The sequence below is a fragment of the Dioscorea cayenensis genome, chromosome 11 (genome assembly GCF_009730915.1).
Source record: "Dioscorea cayenensis subsp. rotundata cultivar TDr96_F1 chromosome 11, TDr96_F1_v2_PseudoChromosome.rev07_lg8_w22 25.fasta, whole genome shotgun sequence".
NCBI classification, from domain to species: Eukaryota; Viridiplantae; Streptophyta; class Magnoliopsida; order Dioscoreales; family Dioscoreaceae; genus Dioscorea; species Dioscorea cayenensis.
In genome coordinates, this window is record NC_052481.1 from 12851577 (window position 1) to 12872165 (window position 20589).

Genomic DNA, 20589 nt, shown 5'->3' on the forward strand with positions numbered 1-20589 from the left:
AAATTTTTAATCCAATGTTTAATTATAAAGCTATAAATTTTAATATGCAATTATTAAAATTACTGTTATATAAAAAACTTAGTAATAAGCATCAATGCTTCAAACTCAAATGGATTAATAATATTTACATTTTATTAAAATATTATCACTACTACATAACTGCACTTATACCCTTAAAAATTCTCACTACTATAATTTTTATTATAAGACAATGCTTAATTATAATTATATATTTTTAAATTTATGGACATTGATTCTTAACTTTTAATATATTTTAAATATATATTTTTTATTCAAACATTATATCATTTATGTTTAATTATCTTTTAGTTTTTACATGGATTTGATTTGTGATTTATATAGTTTAAGTGTGATTTTATGGTTTAATGGGCTTATTCTTGTAAATTGCTCTCCAAATTATCAATTTCCACTTCTTAGCCCGGCAACCTCCCAATCCTAATCGAAGCGAATCTCTCTTTACGCCATGATCATTTCATCACTGTGGTTCACAGCTATCATTCGCCATGCTAGGCTTGCAAAGAGAATAAAAATGATCAGATGATGAGCCCACCTCACTACCTTTGACTTTGGAAACCAGAAACACTACTTAACTCATCTCCTACTATCAATCTCTTTGCATGCTCAACATCATGCTTTAAAAGGTTCATAGCTTTGTATTCTTTCTCCATTCTTTTCATATTCTTATTAATCAAGTCTTTTTCTTTTTCTTTTTGTTATTGTATTGAGCATATTTCTATTCTTTTCAATGATTATCTAATACTTATTTATACACTCATGATCAACATAAGAGGAGATCTAAAGGCTAAAATCTAAGGGCTTTGAGGAGATCCTTTGCAAAGAGGTAATGAGTTCTTGATTTGATTGTGAGTAATGCTACCCTATCAATATTAAGCAATGACTTACGGTGCAATAATGCCTTGACATTTGGGGATTTGGTTAGACCAAATGCTTGGAGCCATGTACCAAGTTCCTCTTCTAATTTGCTAGCTATGTGCACAGTTAAACTAATATAAAAAAATTAATATTGCCTTATTAAATCAAGTACAAGTTAATGAAGTTAGAATTTTCATTGTAATAAGGTTGAGCTCAACCATGAATATCTGTGTTTGTTTCAATGGAAGGTCATGCTATGCCCCAAATTAGAACATTTGTCATGTTGAAAATGGAGTAAAACATTACATACATTTATGTGTCCAAATTGAATCAATTAAACACACTCTATTATTGTTATGTTTTTTTTTTATAGTGAACAAGACCGTCACCATAAACAACACAATTTTAACACATATTTGATGGTGTATTTTTAGATACATCAGAGTTACTTCATATTTCATCAAATCTAGAGTCATGTACAAGTCCAACTATTGAAACAATGATACACTTATTGTAGAACATGTGGAAGAAGAGGAGAATTTTTTTGAGAAAAAAAAAGAAAAGGAAAGAAGGCATCTAAGGTGTGGGACGAATTCAAGGAAGTAATCACTAAATAAGGGGTGAAAAAAGCAGAGTGTATACATTGTTTATGGTAGCTCGCTCCTAAACAAGTACTGCTACATCAACATTTTAAAGACACTTGAAGGATTGTCCATAGCATCAACATATTCTATCAGGTCAGTAGAGTTTTTCTTTGTTTCAATCCCATTCCAAGAGTATTAGTGGTGTGCAAAATTTCAAGTACGATCATGTAAGAATTAGAGAAATATTGTTTCATATCGTTATGGTACATGAGTTAGCTTTAAAGTTTACATTGCTAGTCATGGCTGCTACACCTTACTTCTAAAACTTTCAAGGGCTACACTTAAAACTGATTTCATGACTACTTATGCATTTGAGAAGAACAAAACAAAAACATTATTGGCAAGTCTTGATAAAGTTTGTTTGACAAATGATTTGTTGAAGTTCAAGTAAAATATTCAATGTATGGTGATGACATGTCACTTTGTTTATTCAAATTGGAAATTACAAAAGTGACTCATCAAATTTGTGATTGTCCAGCTCCATAAATGGGTTTTTGAATTTCTGATAAAATTTATGAGGATTTGTTGGAACGGGGAATTAAAAACAAAGTTTGCAATATTACCGTGCCTAATGCATCTTATAATGATGTTACTACATATTTATTGAAGGTCTCAATTATCAAGATAGGCTTCCACTTGGGGGTGTTGTTTCATGTAATATATTGTACATACATAATCAATTTATTAGGAAAAGATGGGCTTTCTGCAATTGAAGATGTGATTTTCAAAGTGAGCGTAAATGTTAAATATCTTACAAGATCGTAGTCACTTCTTATGATGTTTAGTAACATAACTAAATTATTGCATTTTCATTCAAAGTATTTTCCTAGTGTTGAGGAGTTGGCCAAAATAGAAGAAGTTTGTGCTTTTTATAGAATTTTTAAAGTGGCTACTACTCTTATTTCAGGATTAGAATATGCAACTTCAAATTTATTTCTTCCAGAACTTTGGAGAATAAAAACTGTTTTGGATGAGAAGCCTGTTTTGGAAATAAAGAAAAAGAGGAATGGTAAGAGAGATGAGAAATAAGTATAACAAATATTAGGGAGGTGGTAATTTATGGATATCTATTACAGTTATTATAGACTTAAGAAATAAGATGAAGATGACTGAATATTATTTTCCCAATTTGTATGCAAAAGAAGATGTTGATTTCCATATCAATTATGTGAGAGAATTTCTTTATAGGATTAATGAGAATTATGTTGCAACTTATAAATCAATAATTGATAATGTAAGACAAAAGAATCTTCAACCAAGTCGAGGTTGTGATTCAACAAGTGGAAGTGGTAAAGACAAAGGTGTTGTTAGTGGTCACGAAGCTTTTGATAATTACATTAGGATGGTTGACACTATTCAAAATGTTAAATGTGAATTAGATGTGTACTTGGAAGAGGGAGTGTATATATGTGCTCCAAATGAGGCATCACAATTTAATGCAATACAATGGTGAAATTCAAATACTTTGAAGTTTTAAACCTTGTCGAAGATGGCATCTGATTTCTTGTAGATCCTATCTCCACAATGGCTTTGAAATCCGATTTTAGTACCGGTGGTTGAGTAATTGAGTCACACAACTTATCTTTAGCTATTGAGATACCGTGCATGCAATACTTGGTGCTAAAGATTAGCTTCAAAGCTTTTATTGTATTAAAAGAAAAGTAAATGTAATTTCTCTATTTCTATCTTTGTTAAATTTAATTATGGATGTATTTATTGTTTGATATTTCATACTTAAATTCAAAATTTAATATTTTCTTTTCTTTTACTTAGGTTATTGATGAGGTCAACGAAATCTTATAGCCATAAATGAGGTTTCTACTTGCAAATACTTTAATGAAGGTATTGAGTTTACTTTTGTAATCAAATTTTTAGTTTAATTTGTATGTATACTATGTAATATATTAACTTATAGTAAATAATGTTCTGTGTTGTATGAATTCCATAGTTGGGGAAGCAAAGAGATTATCACTACGAGTAGACCTTGTTGCTATTGGGAGTATGCCACCCCCAAATGCCAATGATGATGTTTGTATTATACATTTTTTATGTTAATAATAGGTGTTTATTTGATATTTATATAAATCTTGAAATGACATTTTAATAAGTTTTGAGCTTTATAGTCCATATGTATTAAGTTAAATCTTCTGGCCCTTATGGGATAAGGAGAAGAGCACTATAAGGGTTTCATATTTATACACTTAAGTAGTTGGAAAACAAGAGAATCTTTAATTAGGAATTAAAGATTTAGAAGAATTTATATGATATATTCTTTGACAAAGACTGGCAGTTGAACAATATGGGATAATTGGAATATATCTCATAAATGTGTCAGTGGGATTGATTTATTCGAACCTGACTCATTATAGTCCGATCATATGGGTTTTAATCTTTGACCATTAATGATTAATATTGTAATTTATGATCTTATAAGTCAAATTTTGATCTTAGGTATCATGATAACAATGTACTTATGATGTTTAGTCTATTTAGTGGAGAAATAAGCTCAGTTTACCCTTTGGTAGGGCCAACATTGGTTATGTCAAGTAAGTAGCCACTATGAGGTCGATGGAGTTTCTTCAACTTCCTCAAATTTTTCCATGGCCATGATCTCATCCTCCCCCATATCTTCTTCAATTTCATCTTGAGATGGAACATCTATTATTTGCTCAAAAGGTGTTGATGCCACATCAATTGCTTCTCTTGCCTCCAACACCTCAATACCAACTTCCACCTCACATTCCCCTTTTGCCTCTTCACTTCTAGTACCATTCTTGTATAGAAATTCTATAGGTTGGGCATTAAAAATTGTGGTATTCATGGCTTCAAGTTCAACGTCCGCATTCATCATGAATCTTGAAAACACCTCCTATGTATTGAATCCCCATTGATTAATGACTGGAGGATGATAATGCCCGATTGTTAAAAGGAGGGTTCTTGTAGCAATCTTTGGTGAGGGAATTCCCATTGTTGAGTATGATGATGTGATGAAGAACTTTGGTGCCCTCTCCAATGTGGATTGTAAGCATTATGGTGTGGATTGCTTTGGTTTTCTTTCATGGCAAGAAATTCTTCCAATTGATTCTCAAGTGCACAGATTTTGGCGGGCAACAATTTTTCTTGAAAATTCATGGCCCTGTATAAACAAAGAAAACTAAAATCAAAAGCTATAAAAGAAAACAAGAAAGAAATGAAACAAGTAAGTATACACAAAGGGTAAAAGACATATAACACAACAAATATTTACAAAAGAAAAGAAAAAAAATGGCTAGAGCAATAGATTACAAGCTTTCCTAATATTCCTTGAAGTCCCCGGCAACGGTGCCAAAAACTTGATTGATTGCCTGCAAGTGTACGGGATCGCCAAGTAATACCCTGTGAGTGACACAGGGGTCGTATTCCATGGGGCCAAGGAAGTATTATTACTCACTCTTCATCTATTATCTAGCCTATGACTCTTAGTAGGAAGAACAAATAAAATAAAATAAAATAAAATAAGCTAATCCAATGGCCGGGTAACTAACACACATAAATAAATAAACAAGGGAGTACCAAGCAAGAGAAGGCGGTGTTTGGACAAAGAATCCCCATAGGATTGTCATTAAGTCCCAAACTTGGATGGTTTAAAGTGTATTGATAGCATTTATGACCTAGAGATCTCATAAATAGGTTAACCCCAATATCTCGGCAGTTAACCACTAATCTCATATGAGTGTTAATCAGAATATCTTCCGGATTAACCCATCTATGATTGCAATGAGTTCAAGGAAATCTCTAATAGGAGTAAACCTACTATTCTTCAGCTTAAACCTAGCATTGGAGGGCTACCAACACCCAATCTCTCGGTGTGTCGGCATAAGAAATCCCTTTCAACCTTTCCTAGATCTAGTATACGTAAGTAGGTCACATCTACGCATACAACTCATAGTAGAATTATGGATCTCTCCATACATATAGTTCTAGACATGAAAGCACGAAAGATTGAATCTCAAACAACCATCAAATTAAATGAAGAACAACATCCCAAGTTCATACACAAGAATACACCCTAGGGTTCATCCACATCCAAACACCAAAATAAGTTAATCCCTCATGATGGGGGATACTTATATAACATACAAGGAAAAGAAAGACAATAAAGAAGCAAAAAAACTCCCTCTACAATCTTGATCTCCTTGAATCGATGAAGCTTCAAATGGTGATGCAATGGTGGTCTAGATCTTCAATCTAACTCCTTATCCTTTGCTCCTCTCCCTCTTAGTGATGATGTGTGCTTGTTTCCCACAAGGCTCGTCACCGGATTATGGCCAGAAGGCCTCAAGGAGGTATGGTGGCGGCGGCCCAAATGGCCAAGAAGAAGTCTCCCTCATTTGCCCAACAAATGTTCTTTTAAATCCCTCAAATGGCCTCCATACGGGTGGTATACTGGCTCAATGAGGCCGTTTGGGGTAGGCAAAAGTGCATAAAAGCTCTCGCAACAGTATCCATACTGGCTCAATGAGCACCTCATTGAGCCGGTATGCCATCAAGCAAACTGTCCTCTTCTATGGCTACAATAATCATCCTGAGCTCAATCCCGGGCAGCATTGAGGTCGTATGCCATGATTCAATTCCTGACTTGAAAACCCTCCAGGTGCTACAGTTGAAGCTACAGTGACCTTGCTATAATACTATCGCTACAGTACCACTGCTACAGTATTTCTACTGCAGTATTTTGCTATAGTGAATATGCTACAGTACCATGACCTTGTTTTTCTTCTCTTTTTCGCCCAAATTGTATCTTCATGTCCTCCGTGGCGTTTCTGTGCCTTGCAAAGCAAATAACACACGATTAAGCACAAAACGGGCATCAATTCTTATAAAAATACATGCTAGAAGTATGGAATACATATACTAAAATACATACATTTAGACACTTATCAATGACTCCACTCTAACCCTAGAAAGATAATTCTATTCTCTTGTGATATTTTCCCCCAATCTTTCTCTCCCTCCCTAACACTAGCCATTTTTTCAGAAGAAGACAAGACTATTTCTGAATTCCAACATGTGATATAAAGGGGAGGGACCTTTGTTCGATGCTAGAAGACCTTGGAATATCCTAGGAACAAATTTGGCACATCTAGAGGTAACTTTTCCATACCTATATTTAATTATAAGAAATAAATTAGACATTTATCAAATCGTCTAGTTGATATAAAAAATTTCCCTCCTTCCACATGCATCTGATTTTATTTGTATAATTTTGTGATATATTCTAATAGTTACATGTTATGATTGTTTTGTTTTTTTTTTTTAATTGTAAACTTGATTGCCTTGATATTCGAATTATACCATGACTTGATTGATGAGCATAATTTATTTTGATGTTTAGACTAATTATGTTATGTATGAGTTGAATCTTTATGTGATCATTACATGTTGTGATGATTTTGGATTTATTTATTTTAGACTTGATCATATTGATGTTAAATTATGTCATTATTTGATTGATGAACATTGTTTATTATGATGCACAGACTAATTATGTTGTGTGGGATTTGAATCTTTATGTGATCATGTTAATATGAATGTATGATGAATGGTTTATGTTAAATGGAGATAAAACATTATGGATGGTTGCGTCCCAATATTTATTTAGTTTTTAATCTTATTTGTTCACTTGTTCAATGAGGCAATTAATGAGCTCAAAGTCGAGCCAAGCCTTAAATGATTTCATAAACAAGTCTAAATAATTATTTTTTCTAAAACGATCCTCAAGCTCAAATTTAGTCTAGTCGAGCCTAATAATAATTCATAAAATGAGCTTTGAACGGCACTTTACTGAATTAAAAAAGTAATAAATAATAAAGAAATAATCATGCCTTAATCAAGCTAACGAGCCGAAGATATTGGCTCAAGCTCGAGCTTAGTTAAAATAGTGACATTCTAAGATGTAATATGGCGAAGCTCAGCTCGGCTTGGCTCAGCTCTTTTACAGCTTTACTATTCTAATTCACAATATTTTCTTTTTCCTTATTTCCGTTTCTTCATTCTCATTTTGAGACCCAAAAGCCTTCTAAATATCAATTGCAATGAAGGAAATCATGTATGAAGTTTGAAGATCAAAAGCAAAAAATGAAAGAAAATGAGGCACTTGTTAAATGCACTTTGAAAGCCAAGTGCTCACGACCTTCAATGGCAACTATGGTTACATTGGAGCCGAGCCGTTCTTGATCCGCTCAATGTTTGGCTCGATAAGAACTTGTTCGTGTTCAACTCATATTAGAAACAAGTCAAGGTTGAGTAGAGGAAAGCTTGGCTTGTTTGGGCTCCAGAACATAGCTCGCGAACAAGCTCATAACAATGTTCATGAATCACTATTGAACAAACTCTTTTATAAGCTCGATTGTGAGTTCATTTATACATACATACATACATACATACATATATATATATATATATATATATATATATGAATATATATGGATTTATTTTTTTATGTAAACCCGAATAAACTTAGTGAATTAATATATATATATATATATATATATATATATATATATATATATTAAAACATATATAGTAAACCTTATAAATAGTTTTTTTTTGTAGACCATGAATATAGTGGAATGACAAATAGACATAGTGAAAATAATAATAATAATAATAATAATAATAAAGGTTTAAAATTGTCATTTGTATGAGATATGGTTATAATATTAAAAATTATTTATATGAGAAATGAGTATAATATTAAAGATTTAGAAGAAGGTTATATATACACTACATCATTTTTGTCATAACTATGTATTTGTTACTTTATAGTTTTGTTACAATTAAAAAAACATACAAAATACAAAGAATTATCAAATAGCAAAGCAATTGAACCCTAAAATCATATAATTCTTTTCTATATATATCATTTTTCAACATAATGCCACCACACAACCACCACCATCATGCTTTTTCGTTCTTCATCCCCTTCTTCCTTCAACTTTCTTTTTTCATCTCACTATGTCTGATGCTAACGCTGACACTTTGTCCAACATTAATGCCAACACTGACAACTGTAACCTGTAAGTTTAGTCCTTTTCTAAAAAACAAGTTTAAAAAATATTATTTTGGCTTCGGCTTTATGGAGATGGAAATTGGGTATTTAATGTTTATATCATTTCTTCTTTTCTACAAAATGTCTACTTCTACATCAGTTGATGAATCATCTGTTATTGGTAGTCCCACTTTTAGTGTGGGAAATTGGATGATGACGTTAACCAGGCTAATCATGTTGAAGTTAATGGATCTACCATTAATGATGAAGATGAATTCAAAGAAGTTACTCTCCCTGATGATCTGGATGGAATAGAAAGGCAGAGTGCATTCATCATGAGTATCAACCTGGCTTACCAAAGTCAGGCGGAACGACTTTGTTTATTCAGCAATTGAAAGTATCCTTGAGACGCTGTGTTGAAGGAATAGAAACAGCTGACTCGCTCAACAAATTTGGTAAAATCTAAAAGTGTAAATTCCATTCAAAACTAGAAATGTATCTAAGAATAAGTGCGATAAGTCTATTTCCATATTGTTTTAGTACATAATTTAACATTTTCATTTGGTGAGAATGAAGTTTTTAATCATTTATGAGAACTGTTAGTCCTAATTAGAAAATATTAAGTAAAGGGATTTCAAAAAAAATTGTGTACCTACTTATGACATTGAGAAAAAAAAAATAGTGTCATTGTTGAAAGCAGTTGGTCAAGTTATTCTAACTACTGATTTGTGGAGATCTTTAGTGCAAGATTTCAAGTATATGGTCGTTACTTGTCATTTTATGGATCCTAATTGGAAATTGCAAAAATGTATGTCATGCTTTCATTTTGTTGTCCCTCCACACATTGGTGTTGCTATTTGTGATGAGTTACAAAAATGTATAGTTGTTGGAGTCTTGAAAAATAATTGATGAGGGTATCGGTTGATAATGCTAATTACAATGATCTTGTTGTGAGTTTGTTGAAAGATAATTTGAATTTGAGCAATCAAAATACACTTGCACATGATGGAAAATTATTTCATGTGAGGTGTTGTGCACATATTTTAAATATCTTGGTTCAAGATGGGTTTGGTGCAATTAGTGATATAGTTTACAGTGTGCGTGAAATTGTGAAATATATCGGTAATAGTGTGTCCTATTTTATCATGTTTAGTGATACTACTAAGTAATCGAATTTGACAAAAAAGAAGCTCATTCTTGATGTTTGCACAAAATGGAATGCTGCATATTACATGCTTACAACAGCATTGGATTTGAAGGATATCTTTCCCAGATATCAAGTAAGAGATTCAAACTACTATCACTTGTTATCCAAGGAGGAAGATTGGAGTAAAGTGCAAACTATTTGCACATTTCATAAAGAATTTTGTTATGTTACAAATGCCACTTTAGTTTTGAGTATCCTACTTCCAATTTATTTGTCCTTGAACTTGCTACTGTGAAGAAAGCTATGTATAAAAATAAGGAAAGTGATGATGATTTTATAAGCCAAATAGCAGCAATAATGATTAGAAAGTTTGATAAATATTGGACTGATAATAATTTATTTGTATCAATTACAGCTATTTTAAATCCTAGGAACAAGATATTTTTGGTTGAATGGGCTTTCCCTTTTTACTATTTAGCAATGGATGCTCCAAACAAGGTGAGGTATGTTCGATCATCACTTTAAAAGCTTTATAATGAATATGTGGAAGCTCTCAAGGCCAAGAATGACATAGAAGTTCAAAGTCAACTTTATGCTTCTACAACTTTTCATCTACTCTTATCATTGGTAAATCTAGAGGAAGGGTTGAGTTTGATAGCTTTATTATAAATATGGGCTCCTTTCAATTGGCAAAGTCAAAATTAGATGTGTATGATGTACTCTCCACAAGTGCACGAATCGTTACAAGTAATATAGTGGTACCCACTAGGTGGTAGGGTTGTCGAACCACAGAGACTAGACTTCTAATATTAAATGCTCTTCTAATGTCTAGCAAAACACAGAGTTGGTTGAAGAATTACAAAAGATGAAAAAGGAAAAATAAGACAAAGATGGAATCAACGGGTAGACTAGGATCGAGTTTTTGGTATCAAGAGGAAAATACCCTGGGACAATTCCTATGTTCAAGATACTGACTTGAATCTAATGCCTACCAGGGTACATTCTAAGATCCTTGTGGATGCTCAATGGCTATGTGATAAGTGTTTGTGTACTAAGAATACAAAGTATTCTTTTCTTACGATAAGCATTACTTTAATCAGATTTTATCGCTAATGCATGCGTTTTTGTGTGCTTTTGTGCACATAGGGTTGTGGAGCCAAATAGAGAAGAAAGAAGCCAAAGTAGATTGCGAATGTATTATGTTGATGGAATCTTGAATTGAACACATGATAAGATGCAAGTTGTGCTTGGAGACATATGAGTGTGTGCCAACCTCCATTTTGATTAATGGATTATGTAAATTGGAGGAGCACAAAGGCAGTCACAGTCATGTGTTCTGACTTGTGCAAAGTTAGAAAGGTTCTCGTCAAATGTGCTTTTACTTGAAGAAACGACAAGAACTACGACATAGACTTGTGCCCGTTTGTGTTGCCTCGCTGAAAAGTATGAATTCGGGAGTGTTTTTGGTGAAGTACCGTAGCAAGGTACTATAGCAAATCACTGTAACAGTTTGATGTAGTATTTTACTGTTTACAAACCACCAAAATTCAGATTTCTGCAGATTCAAACGGGCGTGTGGAATTTCCATACGCCCGTGTGGATTCCCGATTCCAGTCCTATATAAAGCCGTGATTCAGCCCAATTTCAGAATCCTTTTCTCCATCTTTTGAGTGGTTTGCAGCTAGGGTTTAAGGGGGCTTTGGCAAGGCTTTTGGAGTGGTTCCATGGCTTCAACACTGCATTTCTCTTGGAAGATAATTATTGGGGGAGCTTTCATTGGCACCGATCCGGCAAGGTGTGCCCTAGGCTTGACAAGGGGACCTTTGGAGAGGACGAGGCTACTCCACAAGATCATTGACATGAATACCGAGGGGGTTTTCTTATGGATTACATGTTTTTACTTTCGATTTCATTATTGATTGTATCTTGCTTTATGGAGAGCTAAACCCCCTAGTGGGTACTTGGACTTGTAAACCCTAGAAAGTTATTGTTTCATTGACCTTTTATTATGCTTTTCTTAATTGATGTCTTTAATTGAGTTCCAATCTTCAATGCTTGTAAAATGATTTCTCTCTTAGAGTGACACTAGGTTTGAGAGTCCATCTTGGTAGCCTTTGTGGATGAGTGACAAACCATGAGGGTTAGACAATGCTAGATTGGAGAGAGTTGAGAGGGTGAATCGAGAGGTAGGGGAGCGTCCCCTTTCCAATCCAGTGTGATTTATCCTACCTCCATGTTCAAATAGTTCTTTGCGGTCATAATAGAGTGAAATGCTAAGAGGGGAATGACAAGATCCAATTGCGTATATCCCGCAAGTGCACGGGTTTGTCGAAGTAATAATCCCGGGTGAGCGGGTATCGAATCCACAGGGAGTAGGGAGTAAAGACACTTAATTCGATTCTTAGCTATGTAGAATATCAACAATGATAAGTGTGATAACGATTCAATTCTCAACAATTAAAAGCAACAAGTAAGAGAGCAAAATTAAGGAGGAGGCAAGGCAATCGATAAAGATGGGGTACTCGGATGATGCTTCACCTATGATAATCGCTTCAAGTGCAAGAACTCTCTATTATGCTTCCTAATCAATGCAATGGTGAGTCGTGGAAATCCTTACATACATAGTCCCAAATCTAAGGTCAACTATGCCTAACTCTATTCATGTCCCGGAGGAGAGGTTAAATAACTTCTCAACCTCGCACTCGAATAAAGTTGCAATGAGCCCTAAGGATTCCAGGTGATAAATCTCTTCCTAATTATAGACCTAACCCTTTGGTCCAGGAGGAAGGTCCCTAACCACAATTAAGCCCTAAATACTAAGATCCCCTCAACGCTTCACTCCGTTGCACGCATAACTAAGCCCCAGCGGAGATTCATCCCTTAGACCATTCACTCTATTATGGCCGCAAAGAACTCGAGGAACGGAGGTAGAATCTATCACGTCAGAGGGGAAAGGGGACGCTCCTGTACCTCTCGACTCACCCTCTCAACCCTCTCCAACCTAGCTTTGTCTAACGCTCGTGGTGTGTCACTCACTCACAAGGTTACCAACAAGAACTCTCAACCCTAGTGTCACTCTAGGGGAAATGTTCATACAATCAAGCATTCAAGGTTGGAACTCACAATAAACATCAATTTATTGAAAGCATAATAAAGAAGTTCAATGTAAAAGCAATGAATCCATAAAAAAAAACCCCCTCGATGGTCGTGTCGATGGTCTTGTGGAGAATCCTCTACTCGTCGCAAAGGATCCTTTGTCCGGCCTAGGATACACCTCGCTGGATCGATGCCGACGAAAGCTCTCCCAATAACCTTCTTCCAAATGACACCCGATGTCGGAGCCATAGAACCTCTCCAAAACCCTAGCCAATATCCCTCAAAACCCTAGCCGAAGCCCTCTCTCAAGTTGGGGAAAAGATGGAGAAAAGAATACCAAAATCGGGGCTGAATTGGCTTTAAATAGGGCTGAAATCGGGTGACTCCACGGGCGTGGACGGTACACGCGCCCATGCGGAATTTCCACACGGCCGTGGATCATTTCCACACGCCCGTGTGGATTCTCTGTTTCTCTGATTTCTCGGCCGGCTGTGAACAGTGCTGCTACAGTACATGCTACATTGTTGCTACAGTCTTTGACCTGAATAACTTCCCAATTCTATATTTTCATCGGGGTAACGCAAACGGGCACACGTTTACATCGTGAATCACTTGCTTCTTCAATGATATACATGTTGGTGGAGCTCTCGTTCTTATGTGCATAAATAGGAATGCTCGAGTGTGACTGCCTTTGTGCCCCTCCAAATGGATGTGCTCACTCGAATGCGAGGAGGTTGGCACACACTCTAGCATCTCACACCTGACCTATGTCTTCACATTTGAACCTTAACAAGATTTCCTCCAAAATAGGTGCATTATGATCCACATTGACCTATTTCCTTCATACTCGGCCTCACAACCCTACCTGCATAAAAGTAACATAAAAACACACATATTAGTGTAAAAACCTGAGAAAAGTAATGCTCAACATAAGGAATGAACACTTCCCATTCATATCGCACAAGCACTTATCAAGGAACTCTGCTGGTGCTTAGTTGCGCGAGCAGCAGAGTGAAGCGTTGAAGTAATCCTTAGTATCTGGGGCTTAATTATGACTAAGGATCTTTCACCTGGACCAAAGGGTTAGATCTATATATAGGAATAGGGTCTATCACTTGGAATCCCAAGAGCTTCTTGAACCTGTACATAGTGTGAGATGTTGAGACTGAGCGATTTCTCCTATGGGGCATAGTATAGAGTTAGTCATGGTTGACCTTAGGTTTGGGACCGTGTATTTTATTATCTCCACGACTCATTAAGCATCAGTTAGGAGACATAATAGTTGGTCTTGCACTAGAAGCAATAGTCCTAGGGGAGCAATGCCCTAGTGCCCCACTTTCTATCGAATGTCTTTTCTCTCATTTTATCGTGCCTCTTTTTCTTATTTCTTTTAGTTCTTTTCACATCAATTTTATTCACAGTATCATTGATTCATCTTCATCATAGTTAAATAGCAATCTTGGTGTTTCTCATCACTATTCCCTGTGGATATGATACCCCACTCACCTTGGAATTTATTACTTCGACAAACCCATGCACTTGTGGGTCACACACAAGGGGCGTTGTCACTATGTCTCATCTATGTCTCTCAATCACATCAAGGGCTGCAAACGTAACTACAGGTTTCGTACACATCAAGTTTTGCAATAACACTAGGCAGTTGTAACTACAGCAATCCACATACATCAAGTTTTATGCATGCATCTACGCAAATCAAGCACATCAAGTTATGCAAACACATGATTAACACAAGAATGCATTAAAACTCCATAAGCAAAAGCAAACAAGTATTCAAAGTATCAAGAATCAACATAGTTCAATATCTTGGGGCACCGTGAAATGGTTAGCCCCACATGATTAGATACAAATAAGAAGAAGGAAAGAAACAACTAGGGGAAGAAATCTTGGTGCTGTGGCCTTTTATTGCCCTTGATTATTCCAAAAAAAGTTTGGATGGCTCCTCCAGCCCGGATTGTAGGTATTGCTATATGGATTTCCTTAGCCCCTCATCGCATTACCTACAAAATCAACTTGTTCCACGGAGGATGTACCACCAATAACAATCGGGCAATCTGATGGAGCATGGTCTCCTCCACATCTGTTACAATTCGTTACGGCCGCAAATCTAGGAGAAGTTAGAATTTCTAACTTCTTGTTCAATGACTCCACTTGGGCCGCCAACGATATAACCACATCAATCTCATGGAGACCGGCCACTTTCTTATTCTCTATTGCATTTCATTGGTAGCTATTCAAACCCATTTCTTCAATCAATTATCGTGCTTCTCCAGGGGTCTTGCTACCAAAGGTACCTCCTGCTACTACATCAAGTAACTGGCTTATGCTAGGATTCAACCAGTTGTAAAAAGTCTGAATAATCATCCACTCGGGAACCCATGTTGAGGATATTTCCGCAGGAGCTCCTTGAACCTCTCCCATGTCTCAAATAGAGACTCCAATTCTATTTGCACGAAAGAGGATATTTCATTCCTAAGCTTGCAGATGTTCCGGGAGGGAAATATCAGGCAAGAAAAGCTTCTACCATCTCCTCCCATGTAGTAATCGATGCTCTAGGAAATGAATGTAGAAAATGCTTCGCTCTCCCCTTCAAGGAAAATGGGAAGGCTCTCAATTTGATGGCATCATCCGTAACAAAATTGATTTTGAGCATGTCGCACACTTCCAAGAAATTCTTTATGTGACTGTTTGGATCCTCATCGGCCAAACTATTAAACTATGCGGACTTCTACAACATGTGGATGAATGCCGGCTTTAGCTCAAAATTCTGAGCCTTAATCGGTGGCCGCACAATACTAGACTGTGTACCCAAACTTAAGGGTCTAGCAAAATCTGAGAGTGTCCTATGCTGGCATCCTGGGTGTGCTTCTCATATGAGTACATGGTGCTGCAATTCCAGAGAAAACCATGGGGATAGGCATGACCGTTCCTCAACCGTGCTCATCTTGGAAGCACCCTCCTGCTTGATCAGCTGCTCAAACAACTTCAGACAGTGATAATCACAGGGATCAAGCACAACCATGTTTTACCCGTGCTTGGCTTGGACACTTAGAAAAATTCTACATTCCTTGCTCGTTTCGTCCTTGAATTCACTCCTCATTGCTTTGAGCCCTAATTTCCTATACCATGAGCAAAAACACCCTGAGCAGCATTGAATATATATAAAACGTGCTAAAAGGCAAGCAAAAGTATAACTTGGGAGTAAGAAAAATATGATATAAATTGCGCTTAATCAGTGTACCTGGAAGAAGGTGTATACATACACAATGAAAGCATTGACCCTCCTTTTGATGTCTTAGAGTGGTGGAAAGCTAATAATTTGAAGTTTCAGGCTTTGTCAAAGATGGATTGTAATGTTCTATCCATAAAAATAACCATGGTACCTTCTGAGTCGCCGTATAGTGCCATTAAAAAAGTTATTGAGCCGTATCGTGCTTCATTAGCACTAGCTAATGTTGAAGCCTTAATGTGTGGTGGAGATTACTGAGAGCTTATTATGGGATTCAAAGAAAAGTAAAAAATAATTTATATATATATATTTCTATTTTTTAAGTTAATTATGTGTAAGACCATTTTTAATGTTATTTGCATTTCATAGGACAAGAAGGAAGTCCTTGAATTTCCTTTTAAATGAAGCCATATTTGACAAGAAGAAACTAGCAACCAATATTAGTAAAAGTGCTATATATATTTTTTTTTAATTTTACATTATATATATATATATATATATATATATATATATTTGTGAATAACACAATTTTTGCCTTTTTTTTAGGTAATTTTGCTTTTATGAATGTGCTTGGATCGGTGAGTTTGTTTGGACCGTAAGGAGTTTGCTTAGAAAGAATGCTTTAGTGTGAGGAGTTGAAAGGCTTATGCTTTGTTGTTATTTGAATATGGACAAGTGATGAGTGTAATTTATATCATATTTTGCATATCTCCAATGCACTCTAACAACGCCGCTTGTGTGTGACCCGCAAATGCATGGGTTTGTCGAAGTAATAAATCCTAGGTGAGTGGGTTATCGTATCTACAGGGAATAGTGAATAGAAACACAATGATTGCTACTTAACTAAGTGAAGATAAAACAATAATAGTGTGGATAAAATCAATGTGAACAAGACTAAAGAAAATAAGAAAGAGAGGCATGATAAAATCAGAGGAAAGGCAATCGATAGAAAGTGGGGCACTTGGATATTGCTTCCCCTAGAACTATTGCTTCAAGTGCAAAACCAACTATTATGTCTCCTAACTGATACTTAATGACTCATGGAGATCCTAAAATACACAGTCCCAAACCTAAGGTCAACCGTGACTAACTCTACACTATGCCCTGGCAGAGAAATCACTCAGTCTCAACACCTCACACTATGTACAGTTGTAAGAAGCTCTAAGGATTCCAAGTGATAGACCCTATTCTTATATATAGATCTAACCCTTTGGTCCAGGCGAAAGATTCCTAGTCACAATTAAGCCCCAGATACTAACGATTACTTCAACGCTTCACTTTATTGCTCACGCAACTAAGCCCCAGAGGAGTTCCTCTCTTAGGACTTCACTCTATTGTGACAGCAAAAAACTCTAGGAACATGGAGGTAGGGTAAATCGCACTGGAGGGGAAAGGGAACGCTCCGCTACCTCTCGATTCACCCTCTCAAATCTAGCATTGTATAACCCTCATGGTATGTCACTCACCCACAAAGGCTACCAAGATGGACTCTCAACCCTAGTGTCACTCTAAGGGAGAAATCATTCAACAAGCATTCAAGATTGGAACTCAATTAAAGACATCAATTAAGGAAAGCATAAAAAAAGGTTAATGAAACAATAACATCCTAGGGTTTACAAGTCCAAGGACCCACTAAGGGGTTTAGCTCAACATGGAGAAAGACACAATAAAAAATGAAATCGAAAGTAAAAACATGTAATCCATAAGGAAACCACTCGGTATTCGTGTCGATGTTCTTGTGGAGTAGCCTCGTCCTCTCCAAAGGTTCTCTTGTCAAGCCTAGGGCGCAACTCACCGGATCAGTGCCGACGAAAGCTCCCCCAATAACTATCTTCCAAAAAAAACACGGTGTCAAAACTGTAAAACCACTCCAAAATCCTTACCAAAGAACCTCTAAACCCTAGCCGCAAGCCTCTCAAAAGATGGAGAAAAGATGGAAAAAAAAGGATGAAAGATGGATCCCCAAATCGGTACAAGTCACGTCTTTATAAAGGGTTGGAATCGGGCATCCACACGGTCATGGGTAATTTCCACACGCCCATGTGGATTTCTGGAAATCTGATTTTATGCGGGCTGTGAACAGTAACTACTACAGTAAATTATAACATTGATTTGCTACAGTAACCTACTATAATGCTCAGCCAAAATACTCCCGAATCCACACTTTTCATCGAGGCAACATAAATGGGCACACGTCTATGCTGTAGATCGCATCACTTCTTCAATAAATTGCCATATTGGTAAAGATCTTGCTAACATTGCACAAGTCAGAATACGCAATTGTGACTGCCTTTGTGCCCCTCCAAACCATGCAATTGCTTGAGCGCATGGAGGTTGGCACACATTCACGTATCTTCGATTACAACTTATGTCTTCACATTTGTTCACTCCAAAACTTCATCAACAAAGTACAATTGCAATCTACTTTGGCTTCTTTCTTACATTATTTGGCTTCACAATCCTTTAAGCACGAAAGTTTACAAATACACATGTATTAGCGCTAAAATCTGATAAAAGTAATGCTCATCGTAAGAAAAGAATACTTCGTATTACATATACACAAGCACTTATCACACTCGTTAGCTTGTCTTTTAGCACATTTTGTCTATGAATGATGCTATTCTGGGTATGTTTGTCACTATGGCAGGTTTTTAGGGTTCGTAACACATATGAAGTGAAATCAGGGACAGAACCAACTAAAGAAGGCAATTCCTCTAAGTGTCTAATGCAAGCACTAACAGAGCACATGCTTGCCATCTCCTCATGGTTTTCTCTATTTGGGACTCTTCTGGTTGTCAACAAGAGCACGGGTGAAGCACGGGGGTGCATTCTTCCTGTGATGATTTCGAGAAATGAGTGCCCTATACTTTCAGTGGAAGCATGGTCTGCGTGCTCCTTTCATGGGCGTGCTCAAGATGAGCACAGGTGGAGCACGATCGTGCTCTCCCTATGATTCCCTCTAAATGACACTTACCTCCTAAAAGTCCTTTTTAATGCCTAGATTTAGGGTTTCTTAGACATCTTTTTTTCGGAGGTTTTCTTCTCCAGTGGAGGAATTTTAAAGGGAATGATGATCAGTCGCCACCACTCAAGCTAAGGAGGCCAAGGGTGAGTTAGAGACATAGGAAAAGTGGAGTTGCCCATTTCATGGAGCTCTTGAAATACATTTGAGGAGATCTTGTGAAAAGGGAAAAGTATAGATGTCTCTCTTCCTTATGTTTATCTTCCTCCCTCATTTGTATGAATTCATGAGGGCTAACCGTTCCACAGTGCCCTGGGATTGTGAACTTTGTCTTTGATACTTTGGCTACTTGAGTTCTAATACCTATGGAGTTCTATTGTTTTCTTGTGTTTATTCATATGTTGCATAATTTGGCGTGCTTGATTTGCCTAGATGCTTGTGTAAAACTTGGCGTGTGTGGAATACTGTAGTTGTGATTACCTAGTGTAGTTGCAAAATTCCCCGTGTATGAAGCCCATAGTTAAGCTTACAGAACTTGGCTAATTTGATAGTCATAGTTGCAACATTGCTTTTGAGAGCACCCACAAGGATCTAAGAATGTACCTTGGTAGGCATTAGACTCAAGTCAATATCTTGGCCACTTGGGAATCATCTCGGGGCATTGCTCTCTTATTATCGAAACTCAACCCTAGTTTACTTAGGTCTTCCACCCTTGTGCTTTTATTTATGTAGTAGTTAATACCTTCATCATCCTTTCAGTTAACTAAACATTAGAGGATCTACTAGTATTAGAAGTCCAATCCCTGTAGTTCGACAATCCTATCCCTTTGTGGGGTACCACTTTATTACTGGTAACTATCCGTGCACCTACGGAGAGTTCATCAACAAGATACTTGTTATTTCAATATGGACAAATAATGTTTTTGTTGTTATTATTTCATTACTTGTATTGTATAATATATTGTTGTTTATTTCAATACTATGTCAGAATTTGTCATTTCATACTTTTAGCTTTTGATTGCAATTGATAATTTATTTTGATGTAAAGATTGTATAGGTAATAGGTGTAATATTTGTGAATATGCAAGTTTTTTCTTTAAAAAAAGAGCTTTTGTAAATGAGCATTAAATGAGCTCTTATTGATTGACTGCTCAAACGAACATTTAAATGAACTCAAGTTTGAATAAACTCATAAACAAGCTTTTCAAAGTCGAGCTCAAAATTTGTATTTCTTCAAACTAGCAGAGCTCAAACAATATATTATGCTCGATTTAAGCCATGAATCAAGTTTGAGCTCTTACTTTTAGTCATGAGTCGAACTTAAACATGATAGCTCGACTTGACTCGACTCGACTCCTTGAATACACCCCTAATAGCAACTTTAATTTAAGAGATAAGTATGAAATTGGAAGATTAGAAAGTCGGGGAAAAAAAGACGTAGCACTTGGTAAATCAGTGCGAAAGCAAAGGACCGGTGTCATTTTTCCTCCCATAAATGCACTTGTTATCAAAGGTGCTTGTCTTGTTAGGATTTGCGTTCTGACTGTAATGCGCATGCATCCATCATAT

At 36.2% G+C, this 20589-nt stretch overlaps 1 non-coding gene across 1 annotated transcript; it reads left to right on the plus strand.

Moving 5' to 3' along the window:
• Positions 1-15202: 15202 nt before the first annotated feature.
• LOC120272933 lies at positions 15203-15309 on the plus strand. The gene has a single exon (XR_005540464.1). It is a non-coding gene; the product is annotated as a small nucleolar RNA R71 (small nucleolar RNA).
• Positions 15310-20589: the final 5280 nt, after the last annotated feature.